General features: G+C 36.8%; 1 protein-coding gene and 1 long non-coding RNA gene across 2 annotated transcripts in view; both read left to right on the top strand.

The window, feature by feature from the left end:
• Positions 1 to 20,221, top strand: part of LOC106668392 — a 561,179-nt gene that overhangs the window by 365,455 nt on the left and 175,503 nt on the right. The window lies entirely within an intron of this gene.
• LOC106668475 lies at positions 15,367 to 16,063 on the top strand. The gene is made up of 2 exons (XR_001340753.2): positions 15,367 to 15,799; positions 15,885 to 16,063. It is a non-coding gene; the product is annotated as an uncharacterized LOC106668475 (long non-coding RNA).

Here is a 20,221-nt window from a genome sequence, read left to right on the forward strand (position 1 = left end):
AAAGTGTAAGACGGTTGATGGATGAATACTGAGTCCTCGATAGATTCTCCATTAAAAATGTAGTAAAGGGTAATGAAGGATATCGAATATTCCACCACCTAATTGAATGAAAGATGAGTAAATAGGAAATAATGTATTTTCACAATGAGTGAGGATGAGAATGGGTTATCTGGAACTGCGAGCATTGGGTGCTGAATTAACCTACCTAATGGTATCTTCTGAAGCCCAACTTCTTGGTTAGACGGACTGCCAACACCCAAGCCCTGCCTGCAATTTACTATAACAATAATCTAATTAGAAACGTGCAAGAGTCGCTCGATGGTTAATATGATAAAATTAATTGACGAAAACGATTTTATTTTTTTTAAAGTAACAAAAATATCTTTTACATTTCGCAGACCACTAAACGAACTATTTTCAATAGTTAAATTGTATTTGACAAAATCGTTTTTACTCAAGAGACAAAGATCTGTAGATTCGTTATAATCTGTTGGTTTTGTTATTCGGAATCGTAAGTCGGAATGAGCATCGATGGTCGATGTTTTGAAAACATCGATGGTAGGTGACCGATGTTCGACGTTTTCAACATCGATGTTACTGTTTGCGCCGGAATAAATAGTTTTAAGAACTAAAAAATGTATTTGTTTAATATTAGATTTATTTAAATGTAATTATTATTTTGTTACGTTTTGTTTATATATTTAGTTTCAACATGTGTTAAAACAATCATAAAATTAATATAAGTGATGTAAGTGGCATTAAAATACGGTTGGCCCTGCAAACAAACAATATCGAGTAGGCCCTTTTTTTTTCGCTTGGAGGCAGTGGCAGTGTTTATCGAACCTTTGATCTGTGCGCACCTACGCTGTTTTCGTTCCGTTCCCTAACCTATTACATGTTTTGTCGCGAAGTGAACACCTATTGGAAAAACCTGATAACCTCGGCGAAGGCATCACGCACGTCACCTGATCCCCGACCATCTGAATCTGACCTCGATACCTACCGCTACCTCGATCTGAACCAGTTCAAATAGATGAAGATTTGCTAACTACCTCAAACCATCAGCTGAGTAAACAAACAAACAAGCAAAAAACTTCTGTTTTTAGCTTTTAATAATATTGTAATTAATTTACTTTGTTAAGTTTAATATTCCCTTGGCCTATTGTTTGTGTTTAAGAATTTAGTTGTAAATGTAACAACATTACAATTTTATGTATAAGTACAATTATAGTATTGATTGTTTATAAATTATATTTTTTACTAGATTATCTCTCCAATTCACCTTCAAGTAAAGAAACCCTATATTCAAATTCCTGGAAACGGATTGGGAGGTACGCTAATAATTGCAGTAAGCCCCTCCCGCCAACAGTTACTGTGCCATGTTTTTTGGCCATTGATAGTAGGCTGTCGATATTTCATAAACTTTTTTCAATTTTTCATAATTTCCACTTTTGTGAATAGGAAATGACCCATATTCTTCTGAAATGAAAGAGCCCTATCAAAACCTGTCGGGAGTTGTGCAATTTGTTGCCTTAGTGGCACATCCGTTCCCTCTGATCGATTATTTTCCAAAGCTAGACAGATTATTTGGAAAACCAGAAATCGCTTGCAGGATAGATTGTCGTTATAGCTACGATTTTTATAAATTGCGTTCCGGAGAAGATAAGGTAGTGTTTCATTGTAAAATTTGGATACATTAATTCTGATAAATTGAGGATATGGTTGATTTTAGTTACGCACATATCAAAGCTTTACATTTTTTTGAGCAAGGGACAGGAATTCGGCTTGGGTGGATTATGGATGTTATCCAAAGTATCGAAGGAAAACAGCGACGTATTTTGAATAAAATTCACAGGCTTTTAACACTAGTTAACACACTATAACAATAAACGTCTTTTATTTAAAACGGATCGTGAGATCTATATACAACTATAAATGAAACCAAAGAAAAATTAATTCCTAATAAATGTTATTAAACAAATAAACATAATTTATTAATCAAGTTCCTAATAAAGGTTCAGGAATGGCGAAGTTTGAAAAATTAGCTTATGTTTCTAAAGCGGCACATACAAATAATGCTTGCATATGAAAATAATTTGTGGGTTGAGTAATTAATACTCAAAAAGCCATTGATGTGTAGACTATAGAGTCGTTGGACGTAGCACCATCGATGGTGAGGTTCCGATGTTTAATCGATGGGGACCATCGATGTTTTTTTTATCGATGCTCATCCCTAAGCGTAAGGTGAAATTTAAACTGTCAAACCAGTGACGCAACTATTAATGTAATGCGTATCCACCGAGGTGTACAACCTACTGATAACAGCGTCGTCAGTGCGACGTACATGAAGACTCAGACTCGTCAGCGGTGATCTGTATTAAAATCCACCGCGCGGCAGACTCGACGGAATGGAATGTCAAAGTTGCTTTATTAGTTTAGCTCCCTCCTCGGGGGAATATGTGAAACGCTCGACATTTCCAACATCCGAACCTTGATTAAATTAGGACTTGTCTACTATGTTTGTCCAATAGGGATTATAAATTGCGTGGATTTATCGGCCCTTTTGACAAGTACTTTACAAAAATATAATCAGCATTCTCTGATTTAAAATATACACAAAAATAAAATATAATTTAAAAAAGGTTATTCGAGATTTTCTTGCACAAAATTTACTCTAGTGTTACTCGGTCAAACTAGGTCTCTAGTGCTGCTTTCAAACAACTACTCCACATTAGTCGAATGAAAAACATCATGTTTAATGTAGTTTCGTTGTCGATGTAAGAAATTGATGGAAGAAAGGAAAAAGCCGTGGCTGACGGATTGGTAATGTGGAAAATAAATAAAAAACACAAATTAAAAAACGAATAAATTCATTCAGAATTTTCTTCAGTTTTTTATTTTTTAAATCTTTCTACCTTAACAAATCCGCCAGCCACGGCTTTTTCCTTTCCTCTATCAATTTCTTCAATTTTGAAAAGAGTAATTAAAAAATCAATTATACTAGTAAAAAGAATATTAAATGGAGTAGGTTTTCTTAAATTTGGTGGTCTGCAGGTTTGGAAATAGTAGTTAAGAATCATCATAGTACATTTTTCAAAAAAAAATCATTTTTCAGTTTTCGTTAAATACATTGCGGAGGGTGGAAAGCATTTCGAACCCAAATTTAAAAAAAAAACTAATATCATTAAAATTTCCTTCGGTTTTTATTTTTTTAAGTCTTTCTTTTAGAATCACCATAGCAAGTTTTTCAACTTTGAAAAAAAAAGTTTTCAAAGTTCTTGCTAAATACATTGCGGAGGGTGAAGAGCATTTCGAACCCAAATTTTAAAAAAAATAATAAATTCATTCAAAATTTCCTTAGGTTTTTATTTATTTTTTTTTTAAATCTTTCCACCTTACCAATCCGTCAACCAGAGTTTTTTCCTTTCCTTCATCAATTTCTTCATCTTTAGAAAAAATAATTACACCACAAAAAAGGATATTAAATGGAGTACGTTTTCTGAAATTTGCCGATTTCTAGGTCTGGAAATAGTAGTTAAGAATCATCATAGTACATTTTTCAACTTTAAAAAAAAAATCATTTTTCAGTTCTCGCTAAATACATTGCGGAGAGTGGAGAGCATTTCGAACCCAAATTTAAAAAAAACTTTAATAAGTTCATTAAAATTTCCTTCGGTTTTTATTTTTTTTTAATCTTTCCACCTTACCAATCCGTCAACCAGAGTTTTTTCCTTTCCTTCATCAATTTCTTCATCTTTGGAAAAAGTAATTACGCCACTAAAACGGATATGAAATGGAGTACGTTTTCTGAAATTTGCCTATTTCTAGGTCTGGAAGTAGTAGTTTAGAATCATCATAGTACATTTTTCAACTTAAAAAAAAATCATTTTTCAAACTTCTCGCTACTAAAATGCTTATTTTCCTAACGTTTACAAGTTTAGTATTGATCTCATCTTACGGGAAATTTAACGTAATTTTCAATGGCATCAATGGATTTGTCCAAAACCTTTTAGTTTGGGAGTTGTCATTGTTTATTTGAAGCAAGGTCATGAAATCTTAAAAAATCTGAAAAAGTCAAATAACTCCGAAACTGTTGAGATTCGGCCCATAGCTAATTAGGACATTTTGGTTCCATTTTGAAAGTAAAATAGCCGCCGCACACCCTGTACAGCTGTGTCTACATGAGAACACCAAAGCCCCCCAGAGAGAGAGAGAGAGAGAGAGAGAGAGAGAGAGAGAGAGAGAGATTTGTTTTAACAGAAAAGGCGAGAGATTCGGCAGAGGATGTCGTACGTCCGAAGAACGGGGAGAAATACGCGCTGTTTAAGATAAGCGCCGGGTTTATATGAAGTCGTAATGCAGATTCAGCTGGGGCACTTCCTTCAACTCTTTAACTAAGACTCAACTGCTGCCGAACGAGGCGAGTGGCTTTTTCTACTCTTGGCAAGACTTATTCCCCAATTTATTATTATTTTACTTTATTTTAATTTCATTTTTTTTTGGTCATTTGTGCAAACAAATACCGCTACAACCTGCCTTAAGATAATGAAAGACCGTTAATGAGTTTTTTTCTTGCCATCGCGTCGTCCTTTGAATTTTTCATCGGATTTTTACAGAGAGCATATTAACATTTCTGTCATTCTCTCTTGTTTGTGTTAATGTTAAAACCGAACATGTATTTTCCATACACTTTTTTTTCAACCATTTATTAAAAAACAATCAAATAAAAAACCCACGACATCCAGCAAGAAAAAATAACATTTATAATAATTATTAATATTTAAAATTCAAATATTTTATTACTTACTTCACTAATATTAGTACTCTGTCAAGTTATAGTTGACTCCTCGAAGTCTCAAAAAAAGAAGAAAAAATCAATTTATTTTCTTTATTTTCCCTCCCTCTCCATCAACCTATCCATCTATCGATCTCTGTTCTCTATCTCTCTCCCTTGAACATGTATCTGCCTACCTCATTATCAATCCCTCTCTTTCTATTTTTCTCCCTCTTTTCTCTTCCACGTTCTAATTTCTCCTTCTCACTCTCTTTCTGTATATCATTCTATGAATCTCATTTCTCTCTCTCACATACTCTCTCTCTACCAATAAGTTCATCTATCTCCTTCATCTGTCTCTCACTCTCTCTTTTCTCTTTCTCTATCTTTCTCTTTTTATTTTTCTCTCTCTTTTCTCTTTCACGTTCTAATTTCTCCTTCTCACTCTATTTCTATGTATCATTCTATGCATCTCATTTCTCTCTCACACACACACTCTCTTTGTACCAATAAGTTCATCTATCTCCTTTTTCTGTCTCTCACTCTCTTTTTTCTCTTTCTCTATCTTTCTCATTCTATTTTTCTCTCTCTTTTCTCTTTCACGTTCTAATTTCTCCTTCTCGCTCTCTTTCAGTATATCATTATATGCATCTCATCTCTCTCACTCTCTCTCTCTCTCTCTCTCTCTCTCTCTCTCTCTCTCCCTCTCTGACGCACACACTGGAAACAAAACAAGAAAAATGACGGCAGTGAAACTGGCTTGGAAGTGTACTGCTTGACTCAATCTCAGATCTGTAGTAATTAATTCTATTGAACAAACTGCAATTGAATAACATTCGTAAATCAAGGTTTGAATGATTTGTGTACAAAAGAAGATAAAAGTAGTAAGTCAAATGGATGATGTGTATGACTGAGAACTGTATCAACCCTAGAATCACACCCCTTCCTATTAGTTAAGCTTCCCTATCTCCTTGATAAGCCGGTCCTAATAGAACAAAAAAAAACAACTACAAATACATAAAGGGTTACTCAGTCAGATTCGTTGTGAGATAGAGTGTGCGAGGGTCGATCTGCTTATGAAGATATACCGCTTTCGTCATGGTCCGTCTCCTCCGGAGTTAAGGGTTAAGCAGGAAGGTCGTCAATGAGAATTAACTGCAACCCTCATATGACACGGACCGGCCCATATGACACCATAAGCCCGAGCTTATTAGTACCTTCACGTCTTCGGTTGACCACCATTTTTAATTAAGTCTCATCCCTTGTTAGTAGACACTGTTTAAACGTTATTAATCGTAATTAACAAACGCCGGGGCTAACAATTTTTAGACTTTGAGTTTCGTTTTTATCTTCGCGCAAAATGCTTTCGACTGCAGGGGCTAAGTGTAAAAATTAAATCATTTCACCTCTTGAGCACATGTAAAGGAGGTTTTATAATTTCGTTCAATGAACATGGGACTTTTCTGGTTGCTCACTGAGAAAAATTTATTTTTATTTAATATTTGAAAAGATTATGGATATAGGATTTAATTTATAAAAATATTTTGGAATTTAGAAGAGGGAATGTACCATTTTCGAATGGAGTTAACTTAAGATGACAGGTTGACGTTTTGAGCATAGAGAGGCAGGCTTTGAACTTTTATGGTCAACTCCACAGTAATGATATTGAAATATTCACGACTCACGCGGTACGGAATCGGGGGAAAACCTTTCCGGAAAATCTACTCGGCTCATTCGAACAGAAATGTAAGCATTTGACTATTTATTCGCCATGCCGTTACTCATTTTCAGGTGTAACGTTTTGATCAAATTCCAGTTCTGTTTGACATTAAAAACTCCGTCATATTTGAGTATATTTGGGCGAAATCGGAGTGTTTTGCCACTGGAATGCAACGAAAGGATTTCCCACGCATTCCCTCGAGTGCTCATTTAAAAAGCACAGCCTTTTCAGTAAAAGCAATCTCGACCTAAGACAGCTGGTATCGGAGGACGAAGTTAGCATGGCAAATACTACTCCGTACGCCTTTTATTTCGTCTGAATGCATAAACGGTCCCCCCTGACCAAAAAAAAATAACCTCGCCAGTCACGTTTCGAGCAGTATTTTTACAACGTATTTGTCCGTCGACAACTGATTACTGGTGTAATTCGGCTTCCTTGCTCTATAGGTATCCTGTTTTTATATACCTTTTAGAAAATTTAATTTCAAAATGCTCTCGCATTCTAAATACTTGGTTTACATTTTAAATTATCTTCGAAGAAGAACCAATCACTGTAAAAAGCCGAAGTGAGATTTACAATATTATATTACGTACAGCAAAATCCAATGTTGGTCCTTGTCGGTGAAAGTGTGATAAATTAAAAAAAAAACTATGAAAACATAAGTTACCAAAGAAAGAACGATCACATCACAAAGTCAAACTTATGATTGATGGGTGCGATGACCGGCAGCTAACGATAGTCGACCGGTATTCGTCGATGATGGAAGACGGCTCGCCGGGAGAAGTGAAAGGTTGATGATCTGGGAGTCGCGATGGTAGAACCAATTCGATGAGCTGTCCTGTCAGACCGAAAACAGAAGAATGAATCAGTCCTCTTATTAAAACACAGTTGATTTACATTGATTTAGCTAATTAAAACAAAGAATACAATACTACAAATGTAGTACACAATAATTAGAAAATAAATAATATGCTTCCGGTTGGTGGTGATGGTCCCTTTTTTATTTTTTTATTTTAATTTAATTTTTTATTTAAATATTTATTTATTTAAAACGAGGGTTCGCAAGAGCATACCAACCCTCGGGGTGCCGGTGTTTGAAAAAAAAACCTATTTATAAATATGCCGGTTCGAATGCAGGGCCGCTGGATTCGAACCCTGGACCTTTACCTTACTGTGATGAGCGCCGTGTCTGATTATGGCCTTACTATCTTATAGTAATAATCTTTCGTGGTCCGCTTGACCAATTAATACAACGTAATTAATTAAGGTTTTTAGTTGAGATGAAAAAAAGCTAATGGCACGAGAGGGATTCGAACCCACGACCTTCGGCTAGATATGCCGCTGCTCTACCACCTGAGCTATCGTGACCTCGATCCACTCGGACATCAACTCCCCATCACAACCCCGTCGTGGGTTAGAATCCCTCTCGTGCCATTAGCTTTTCTTCATCTCAACTAAAAACCTTAATTAATTGTTAAATATTGCTAATATTTAATCACTGACGTTTCAATGATTTGGTAGTTTCAAGTCGTATAAATATATATTTCATGTTCATGTTAAGCCAATACCTGTCGTGTGTTCACCGACTAGCAACTATCGCCCACCGTTAATATATCTTGTAATGGATTTTGGTTAATTTGAAATTTTCAGAAAGAAAATGAAATACTTAGATCAAGTTCAAGATATCTTGAACGATAATACAATGTTTAAAAAATTGACTTATCCTCAAATTTTCGTTGGTTCTAGTAGACCTGAACTATAATTTTATATTAATCAATATTTATGAAAGGTATTGTTCGACAAAAAAGTCAGTGTCACGAGCGGGACTCGAACCCACGATCTTCGGCTAAATTCGCCGCTGCTCTACCACTTGAGCTATCGTGACTTCGATCCGCTCGGACACTAACTTCCCATCTCAACTTTACCTCTCGAATTTTCTCTCCTTTTTTCAAATTCAAATAAAAATATGTAAAATTAGAGGCAATACATCTTTTCTTTGGACACTCGAGAACCCCCTTTAAAGAAAAAGCTTAAGAAACGAAAAATGGGAAAACTGCGATGGGGATGAAAGCCCTACGTAGAGTCCCTACAGGGTCGCAAACAGGCGGTATTACCAAAAAGGTAGCTACCGGTCATTACTTGAGTTGACACTTGATTGACTTGATTTATATTTTAAAAATGGAAGAAAATCCTGATTGATTTCACATGTTTTTTCGGATGATGAAACAAAAATTTGAATATCTGCATGGAACAAGCAGCAGTTTTTTTTTTCAAGCACAAGTGAAACATATCAACTTCATCCATATCTATTCAGAAATCGTGAGATGCGGTCTGGTATGATGTAGGTTTCAGAAAAACATTTTCTTTATCGTGCCAACGTTTCGATCTTTATTGAGATCATCTTCAGGGCCCGGGATTTGCAAACATTGTTTACATTTAACAAATACATTTAGGATGTGGAAAAGTGAATTTATACAATGCAAAATATATTTTTTATATTCAATCAAAGCAGCATCAATTACAGAAGAGATACATGTAACCCCGGCACTCTCGACACGACACGCAAGAATGACACAATTACACAGAAGACAAACACTTTGAGCCCTGAAGATGATCTCAGTAAAGATCGAAACGTGGCACGATAAAGAAAATGTTTTTCTGAAACCTACATCACACCAACCGCATCTCACGATTTCTGAATAATTATCGATTAACGGTCACTAATCACCACACATTTCATCCATATCTTTCGATTTTGTACATTGTTCCTGACAGATTTTGCACATGCATTTTCCTTAATGATTTGGACAAATTGGAAAGGGCTTGGACTATTTTTGGTTTTTATTAATTTCGGAAAGGATGGGTCAAACCACCGGACACTGCTCGACGAAAATCTTGACAGTGGGGTGTATTGGCTGCAACACGTTGCGTAGAGTAGAGTAGCGCTGCGTCACGTCACGTAAATGCTCGCGTGGATAAAAGATGCAAATTGCACGTCGGATTGGCGTAGGGTGACGCTGGATCTTGCGCAAAATGTGTCCATCCCTCAGTCACGAGCCAGTTTAAAATTAGTGAAGACTGATCATTGCCCAGTGGTGAGTTACGAATTGGATTTTAAATGCGGTAGTTATTGGTTACAAAAATGGAGAACAGTGTGCTAGACTTGTTTTAGATTTTTATGAAGAGAGAGCGAGCTTTGGAGGACCTAACTTCGGTTTAGATAACTCCTTTGTGGATATTAAGTATTTAATAAGCGTTCTTTTAATATATGAAGAACTAGACTAATTTTTATAGCATTAATGATGGCTTCGGATAGATAGTTAGGAGAAACCGATCGAATCATCTTTTTCAATCTGATCTCCGTATTTAAGACAAATTTAATTACGAAGATTTAGAAGATTTACGAAGATTAGAATTGTTACGAAGAACCAGAAGGTCTTTTCGGTTTTAGACTTCTCAGATCGCTATGTGGAGTTATAGTTGGACAGTTGTGCAACAAAACGGAGGTACAGCGGCGTACCACGAACAACAGTACCATGAGAGGGCAGTGCCCCTTAGGCTAAGGCCACACCGGAGGTGACAAGCTAGGTGCTCAGAAACAAAGTGTGTTGCTTAGTTACTTTGTGCAGGTTACAAGTTACGGATGACGTTAGTAGTGCTTTGAGCTTTGTGTAGGTTTACTGCCGACTTCTTAGGCTTTAATTTAATTATGGGTACTGATGACCATTGGTGGTCAAAATCTTGTCTGATATCAAGACACAGCACATAATAAACTTTTTGGTTTCAAAAGTGTCTATGGTTGATGTAAGGTGTTCAAAAATTTTATCCTATGGACGCAAAGGGTGATTTTATTACTTTTGTTCTTTCTTCATATTTTATTTTCATTGATTTTTAATTCGATCTTTAATGAAGTTTGAGAATAGTTTGTTTGTAATTGATAGCGATGAATATGAAAATATTATGGCTATTAACTAAAACTGACTTATGTTTCAGGTCTAACATAAATACAAAATTCTACTTTCAAACATTCCACATATTTTCTGAATTGTTTCATTTGACTGAACCAGAGCGTGAGCGTTGTCTCCCGAGCTAACTTTATTACTGTCATTTTCATTTCATTGGCCTCGCACAATCAATTCCATCGCCGACCTAAAAAAAAAACCTGGAGGCCAATTCAATTTCCTCGTCCTCGACGGCAGCGGAGTAAATTATGAAAAACCTGTCGCCTTTCCCAGCGGAATTATCTCAAATTGTTTGCGACCGGGGGTATCGATTTCATTAAACGGTCCGGCTTGATCTGAACCACGACCAAACGACGACTTCCGTTGGAACAATGAAATTTCCAACCCTTCCGCGTGGGCCGTTTTCACCCCTTTAGACTTTTGACTTAGAGCTTCTCATGGGGCATTAATCTTGGCCCCTCTCGTTAGAGCCAAACAGATAAAAGCTACTGTTATCCTCCTCGGCAAACAAGGGTGAACGGAGAACCGCTTGGAAATATTTTCAAAGGCCTGTGTAACATTTTATGCCCATGTGTACAAAAAGTTATTATAAAATATTTAGTCTCCAAAGCTAGATCTCCACTCGTTGCAAAGACAAGTAGACAAGTTAGTATGTCAAATGTTCAGGTGGGGAGAAATAGCATCAAATAGTACATTTATTATATTAGTGTCAATGCAGTCAATCATTTGTACAAGCAAAAGTAAACGATACTGAAAGTTTTTAGTTGAGATAAAAAGTCAATGGCACGAGCAGGATTCGAACCCACGATCTTCGGCTTGATACGCCGCTGCTCTACCACTTGAGCTATCGTGACCTCGATCCACTCGGACATCAACTTCCCATCTCNCAACTAAACACCTTAATTACTTGTAATATATTAACTGGTCAGGTGGACCACGAAATTAGTGAAGATATTGAAAATGTTATACCAGCAAAAGTTCAAGATTGATTCAAGTTTGGTTCAGACGCGTTCGACTTCCCCCCCCCCCATCTTGAGTGCTTGTCCATCTACAAAACTCACGCAAACACTGAAGATGACGAAATGCCGAAGCGTGTCTGAACCACCAAGAAATAAACGAGGATAGGGTGACTAGGATGATAGGTAACTATTAAACAATAGGTTTATAACCCCGCAGACCACAAGAGTAAATCTCATGTTCAAGTTTCACAATATTTGCATTTCTACAACAATCTAATCGCTAGACGCGCTTTAACTATTCGCAATACAGGAAGTCATATGTTGGATCTAAGTAATTCCTGCAGTACAAATGTTTAACGAACAACTGACCGTTGGGTGGATTGGAAGAGAGATCAAACCTCTTTACAATTCACTAGTTTCGTGGTCCGCTTGACCAATTAATATCTTACAATTAATTAAGGTTTTCAATTGAGATAAAAAAGTCAATGGCACGAGCGGGATTCGAACCCACAATCTTCGGCTTGATACGCCGCTGCTCTACCACTTGAGCTATCGTGACCTCGATCCACTCGAACACCAACCTCCCATCTCAACCACACCTTTTGAATTTTCCCTCCTTTTTGCCATTTTTCAAATGTCGTGTAATCAATTTGATTCTCGGCGACAATTGAAATGGCCACGGAGAGCTTTAGTGAAGTATACTTCATTTTAAACTTATTAAATTCACTAGTTTCGTGGTCCGCTTGACCAATTAATATCTTACAATTAATTTTTAAGGTTTTCAGTTGAGATAAAATCTCTTTAAAATATTTTTTTCATACCACTCTCAATTAAAATCCCATGGGCTATGTCGGAATACGAACCCAGAAACGCAAGCATTGAAACCTCGACACCCTAAATATTCGACCATCGTGGTCCTAGAATTAAATACATTACCTAATCGGGACGATTGGTGTAATCTTTGCACAAATCCTTTGTAGTTAGAAAACCTTTGACATGTGAAACTACAAAAATTGACTTTTGACCAAAGAAACTGACTATTGGTGCCCTTCGATCAATCGATGTTATTTTATCAAAAACTAACGGATCTAAACTTAGACGAAAAATGTTAACTGGACATTATTTAGTTAACCTCTTGATTAAAACGTCACTGTTCTATCATATTAATGCGTAACTATCAAGGAAATGCTAAGACAACCTTTTAATAGAAGCTACTACCAAATTAACATTATTTTAATTTGAATGGACAGTGTTATACATAACCTATATTCCAGAGGTCCAAACTGGTCTTTAGAAAATATATATATAATCCAAAAATGCTGATATTTATGGTAGATGTCCATAAGGAAATTTTGTTATACTTATTTTAAACTCACTAATTTCGTGGTCCGCTTGACCAATTAATTAAGGTTTTTAGTTGAGATGAAAAAAGTTAATAGCACGAGCGGGATTCGAACCCACGATCTTCGGCTAGATACGCCGCTGCTCTACCACTTGAGCTATCGTGACCTCGATCCACTCGAACACCAACTTCCTATCTCAACCCCACCTTTTGAATGGCGAAAAGGATGGAAAATTCAAAAGGTGGGGTTGAGATGGGAAGTTGGTGTCCGAGTGGATCGAAGACACGATAGCTCAAGGGGTAGAGCAGCGGCGTATTTAGCTGAAGGTCCTGGGTTCGAATACCGCTCGTGGCACTGACTTTTTCATTTCAACCAAAACCTAACATAAAAAGATTATTTGAATATAGTGTTTAATTTGTTAATTACTTCAGTCTGTTTTTCGTACAACTTACTACAGTTTGCAACAACTCATCAATCCGAATGTTCCCTGTACGAAAAACCACAAGTCTACTACCCAATTAGGATCAAATTTTAGAAAAGCCCCTATTGAAAAGAATTTTTCTAAATTCTCAAAATATAATCAATTTGGATTTCGCAACCGCCTCTCTACTGTCCAATTGTGACACCGTGGTATATATTGCATCCTCTTCCCTTGAGATTGGGCAGTATTATTTGGGGGCCTTTCTTGTCGTAAGCCATGCTTCTGATCAGGTTTGGCACCCGGGCTCCTGTTCATGCTCAAGAGAATCATTCCCTCGACCTAATTTCACAGTTACTCACTGACCGGTTTATCCGAGCCACTGAAGGTGACTACATATTTCCCTATCCATAATGGTGTTCGGAGTACCCTTCTGGCCCCCGCACTATACCAGGTGTACACAGCTGAAATACCACCATACTCGCATTTGTAGACGATACAGCAATTCTCTCTAGTAACTCCGATCCTGTCATTTCCATCTAAACCTCGATCAATGCCTCAGACTATCAGAGTTTTGGAGTGAAAATAAAAGAATAAAATTTTACCCAGACAAACTCACCCACGTTTCTTTCACTCTCTGTAAAATGATCTCCCCTCCTGTCTACTTAAATAATATTCCCCTCCCAACTGCGGACAAGGTGCCGTACCTAGGACTGTACATCGGCAAACGCTTGACGTGGAATTCTCACCCGACTGAAAGGAGGATATGACACGATACGAAGCTCTTGCACGACGTCTTGACAAACGCTCTGACCTGCCTGTCAAAAATAAAAGGCCGCTTTATATCACCCTAGTTAAGCCGGGATGGACTTAAGGACTTGAAGTGCGATATTCACCCAAACCTTACAACATTCACCAACGCAAACTGCCCATTCCTTAATCTTCTGAAGAATCCTTGATGCTCTATTTTATGTAACTACATATACAGACCTAAATATTTTCACAACGAAATCCACTGCCGTTATCGAAAATTGCTCTATACCCTCCCAACCACCGTACATCAACATATCCAAAAACTCACATCCTGAAGAATTCCCTCGAACCCTCCTCCCCGACCGAATAGATGATGGCTGCGAGACTCCTACGTAGATAGTGCAAGTGATAATGACACAAACGTCATTTTTATGATGGTTTTATTAAAAGAAATATAGTAAAGTTCGATAAAAAATAATTGCTAAAAACTTAGCAAAAAAAGAACAAATCAATGAATTTTGTGAAATATGTCATCGATGTTTTTTTGAGTATTCATTATCCAAACCACAAATTATTTTCATATGCAAATATTATTTATATGTGCCACTTTAGAAACATAAGCTAATTTTTCAAACTTCGCCATTTCTGAACTTTTATTAGGAACTTGATTTTTTAAAAATATGTTTATTTTTTTAATAACATTTATTAGGAATTATTTTTGCCTTTGGTTTCATTTATAGTTGTATATAGATCTCTATGTACCTTTTAAATGAAGTTAAAGTATTTTGGGCCTGTGAATTTTATTCAAAATACCTTCCTGTTTTTCTTCGATACTTTTGAAAATATCCATAATCCACCCAAGCCCAATTCCTGTCGCTTGCTCAAAAAAGGTAAAGGTTTAACATGTACGTAACTAAAATCAACCATATTATTAATTTATTAGAATTAATGTATCCCAATTTTACAATGAAACACTACCACATCTTCTCCGGAACGAAATTAAAAAAAAAAAAGTAGCTTTAAAGCCAATTTATCCTCTACGCGATTTCTGGTTTTTCAAATAATCTGTCCAGCTTGGAAAATAATCATTCAGAGGAAAAAGATGTGCCACTAAGGCAACAAATCGAACAACTCCTGATAGAACACTTTCATATCCGAAGAATATGGGTCATTCCCTATTCACAAAAGTGGAAATTGGGAAAAACTGAAAAAGTTTATAAAACATCGACAGCCCACTATCGATGACCAAAAAACATAGACACAGTAACATCGATGTTGAAAACGTCGAACATCGGTCACCTACCATCGATGCTCATCCCTACATCTGACAAACAAAACCGGAAATCAAATCAACCAGGATGTATGGAAACGAACAAACTTCATCACTTCTTAAAACTTAAAACTTGAACTTAAAACGCCATTTATTTGTTTTAAATGGGAAGTAAAGGCAATTTAAACATTAAGTACATAGTAAACCCGGTCGCAGGAAATTTCTTTAAAAAAAGCGTAAAGATGTTAAAAACCGTTTCTACAACTAGGTACAAATTTCTCGACAATTTGATTGATTAAAAAAAGCATATGATTGATAAATGGCAACAAATCGGTTATGGGTTGTATGTTTGAGGCGGCCGACCGTTTAGTTGTCGGGCCGGCCACGAGGCCCGACCCTCGCCCGGCACCCTCCGCGGGTCGGCTTCAGTCGGGTAGAAACCGGGAACGCGGATCGACGGTCGTCGGCCCGTCGAAACTTCGCCGTATTTCGCGATCTCAACAATTCGTCATGAACAAGTGCCGTTGAACAAGAGGGAAAAAAATGGTCGACTACAACACTGTCATCGAAGGATCCGTGAAATTCCGCGACGGCAAAAAGGTGAGGACCAAAACTATAGGTCGTCCACTGTGCCAATATGATTTTTATGAGGAATTTAAAAAAAAAATTTTTACCCCTTTTCCAGTGGAAATCGAGATGGTGCGTCATGAGAAAACTCTCGCCAGTCGCAGGTAAATCCAAAATTTCAAAAGATACGGCATGTCCTTCGATTTGCATACCTGGAGGATTAGTTCATTACGCTGAGATTAAACACCTGACCAAATGAACATAAAACATGAAGATTATATATTCAATTTATCGAAACTATTTCTTTATTATTTGTTTAATATAAAGTTTCATAATTAATGCATGTGGTATAAAGCCAAGAGTCGTAAATTTAATAATTCTTTCATATTTATATATAAACTTTAATTGGGGCTCTTCTCTTGCGATGTAGAAGAAAAGAGAAGACAAAATATCATTTTTGAATAAGTATACCGCAAAAGGAACCGTCGAGTGGGTTTCTTTGCGTTGTATTAGTACCAAACCGCATTCGCCTCTTTGTTTTTCTTGTTTGTTAACGGAATACGGACGCGACCACACGGTTACGCAAATGCTGTACACTCACCGCCGCTTACACTCAAAAATAACGGTAAAAGTGGCCGTTCCGCTTTCTTCGGATGAACAGGGCGAAAATATAAAAACAAACCGATTGAATTAAACGTCCTCCGGAAACGCGAAAAGGCCCTGGGCCGTTTTGACCGCCCGTAACCTGTCCAGTCAATTTGCATACGGCCGTATTGTGATTTCACGAGGCAGTCAAGATGTTGGACGCAATCGATACGACCGGCAAGTACATACGCGAATTATATCCGGTTCGCCGAATTTCAACCGTTCTGTTCGAATTCTTTTCGCGATTTTTCTCATTTTCCGTTATAACCTGTGTAATCCTTTTACAAACCAGTTCAGCCGAGACCCGAATTTAAAAAAAAAAAAATGAAAATATTTTAAAGGGGTTGGAAAAGGAGAGTGAACATACCTTGTTGAGAAAGAATTTATCGAGTTACATCGCCACTTTTGGAAACCGGGTAACTGAGTTGGAGAGAAATAAGGGTTGTCACTTTATTACATTGATTCGCTAAAAGTTTTCCTCCGACTCTCTTTTCCATGATTTTTTGCGAATGACAGTTTTTCGATTTTTCTTCCAAATAGACTAATTTTAACTGAAAGAAATTTTTATATTTTCAATCTGGACGAGCGGTCGGTAGCTAGATCCTCTAGAACTCATAACTATTCGTAAATCGGTACTCATTGAATACTTTCAAGCAATATAATCTGATTAGTTTAGATATTCCGTTTGTGAATCATCCAGATAATAAATTCGAATCCGTGAAATAAATTTACAACTAAAACTCTCTTAAATAAAATAACACGGCTTAATGACTTATCTTAAAACCTAACGACCGTAGCCTAACATACATATTTATAAGATGAAAATAGTGTTAAAAGATAAAGGGTGGAAATGTTTTGACGTGAGTACTAAATTGGACGATCTTCCAGATAAAACGACCAAACTGCTCTTGATAACAATATTTTGTCGTTAAATATAACTTTATTCGTAAAACAATTATAACTAAAAATCTCTTAGTGTTAAATCCCCGAACCGAGAGATATTCGAACTAATGCTTAAAGAATTTGAATATTTTGGTCGTCCAATTGAACAATGAACTGTCTATGCACTTACCTGATGCCGATCTTGGAACATGCATATTTTTGACATTTATAGTCCATTTTCCGTTTAAAGTTGCATTACTAACACTGTCTACTGATGCGACAAGCCGAAACGCTTCTAAGGAGAAACTTATATTTGCTTAACAAATAAAAAATAAAGTTGCGATTTTTTATTATAAAGTAAAAAGCGCAAAATTCGTGTACTAAATATTATTTATTTAGTATAAGTAAGTAGTATTCTAGTAGATCGAAGTCAGGATAGCTCAGGTGGTAGAGTAGCGGCGTATCTAGCAGAACGACGTGCGTTCGAATCCCGCTCGTGACACTGACTTTTTTATCTCAACTAAAAACCTTAATTAATTAAAAGATATTACTTGGTCAAGCGGACCACGAAACTAGTAAATTTAATAAGTCTAAATGAAGTATACCTTCACTGAAACTCTCCGTGGCCATTTCATTTGCCGCCGAGAATCAAATAGATTACACATTTGAAAAATGGCAAAAAAGAGGGAAAATTCAAAAGGTGGGGTTGAGGTAGGAAGTTAGTGTCCGAGTGGATCGATCTCACGATAGCTCAAGGGGTAGAGCAGCGGCGTATCTAGCCGAAGGTCGTGGGTTCGAATCCCGCTCGTGACACTGACTTTCTTATCTCAAGTCTCAACTAAAAAACTTAATTAATTGAAAGATATTAATTGTTCAAGTGGACCACGAAAACTAGTGAATTATTTATTTATATAAGTTAAAATCTGGACAGGAATATATACGTGAATGTACAGTTTAGCCTATGACTTCCCGCGGTACATCGGAAATTCCAGCTTTCCTACAATCAGGCCTCGAGAGTCATTCCTGGTATTGGCAGCCCAGAGTCATACCTCAGTTTTACCCTTCCAGCCACCGTGGTTGGGCTCCGGCTGATGTCATTTCAGCCCTAACGCAATCAGTTTCTAAACCAAACCTATTCACACACTCATCTTAAATACAATCTTATATACAATGCTCTCAGGGCCTTAGCCTGATGCGAGGCGAAAGCAAAGAGTGTTTGGAAATGCACGGAGGCCCTGAAAGCCAGCGACACCCTGGCTTGGGTCCCTGGACATTCGGGGCATAGAGGCAACGAAAAAATTGACATGTTGGCCAAAAAAGGGAGCCATGAATGAAAAAGTTGGGGTGTCGATGGCCGCAACGGTTTGGGCGTTGATACGCGCTCATCACTGTAAGATAATGGTCCCGGGTTCGAATCCAGCGGCCCTGCATTCGAACCGGGACCTTTACCTTACAGTGATGAGCGCCGTGTCAGCGCCTAAACCGACGCCCCAACTTTTTCATTTCAACCAATACCTTACATAAAGATTAATTAATTGAAAGTAGTTATTTGGTCAATCGGACTACGAAATATATTGGAATTTTTAAATAATAAAGTTGAAAAGAGAGATACGCCAGCAATTTTATTTTCCTACTCATTCGTACCTATATGACAAGCATATTGACAGTATTGTATAAATTTAAACATAATTTTGCTACTTAGCTATTCAAAAATCTCACAAAAATTTACTTTATCTCATTCTACGAAAACATAATTTTTCGATATTAGGCTTACGACCTAAAATTTTCTTTCTATTAATTGCATAAAAATTTACAATTTCATTTCTATGTTGAACATTCTGTACTTTGTAATCCAGCTCACTATTATTAATTAATTATTCGGAAATCGTGAGATGCGCTCTGGTGTGATGTAGGTTTCAGAAAAACATTTTCTTTATCGTGCCAACGTTTCGATTTTTATTGAGATCATCTTCAGGGCTCAAAGTGTTTGTTTTCTGAGCAATTGTGTCATTCTTGCGTTTCGGGCACTCTCAACCGACACGCAAGAATGGCACAATTACGCAGAAAACAAACACTTTGAGCGCTGAAGATGATCTCATTTAAGATCGAAACGTTGGCACGATAAAGAAAATGTTTTTCTGAAACCTGATCACACCAAACCGCATCTCACGATTTCCGAATAATCATCGACATACGGTCACTAATCACCACACATTATTAATTAAATTATTGTTGCTAGTTAAAATGTAAATAACTTTAATTTTGACTCATCTGCGAACAATAAATATAGATTTCAATTAAAATCTTTAGTAAATCTCCAGACTCCGACATACCTATAAATGTTTTTTTTTTTTTTTTTCAAAAACACCGGCACCCCGGGGGTTGATATAACCAATGATGTAGCGAATCCTCGTTAAAAATATTATTATTATTTTTTTTTAATGAAAAAGTTAGTTTCAGTAGCGGGATTTAAAGTTATGTACATTATAGAAATATAAAATATACGAAAGGACAGTACACTCTAAAAGCACTTAGAGAAAATGATTATTTCTGAAAATAACTCTATTTTTGCATTCCGTTTAATTATCTAAATGCAAAGGCGTCTTTCTACAACCAATCCAAAGTCCATGGAGATGTCCGTGTTTGTAGAGAATTAAAGTACCACCACGCAGAAAAAAGAAACAAATCGACTACCATCTTCTGCGTTAGAGCAGATAAGCGGATTTTTCATGTTGTGCTCCACGTAGAAAAGGCTTGAACCATTAGACATTAGTGCCGCTCCAGATGAGTTATGGTACGAGTTGTGCCGGGTTTTTAGAAGTTGGCCAGTGTTGTGGATAAATCACCGGGCACGATTTTATTAATGGGACTCCCGTACGGGGCAAATTATGCACCGAACGGACAAATACAAAGTAAATAAGGTGAATG

Source organism: Cimex lectularius, unplaced genomic scaffold, assembly GCF_000648675.2.
Source record: "Cimex lectularius strain Harlan isolate CLEC.00 unplaced genomic scaffold, Clec_2.1 scaffold36, whole genome shotgun sequence".
NCBI lineage: Eukaryota > Metazoa > Arthropoda > Insecta > Hemiptera > Cimicidae > Cimex > Cimex lectularius.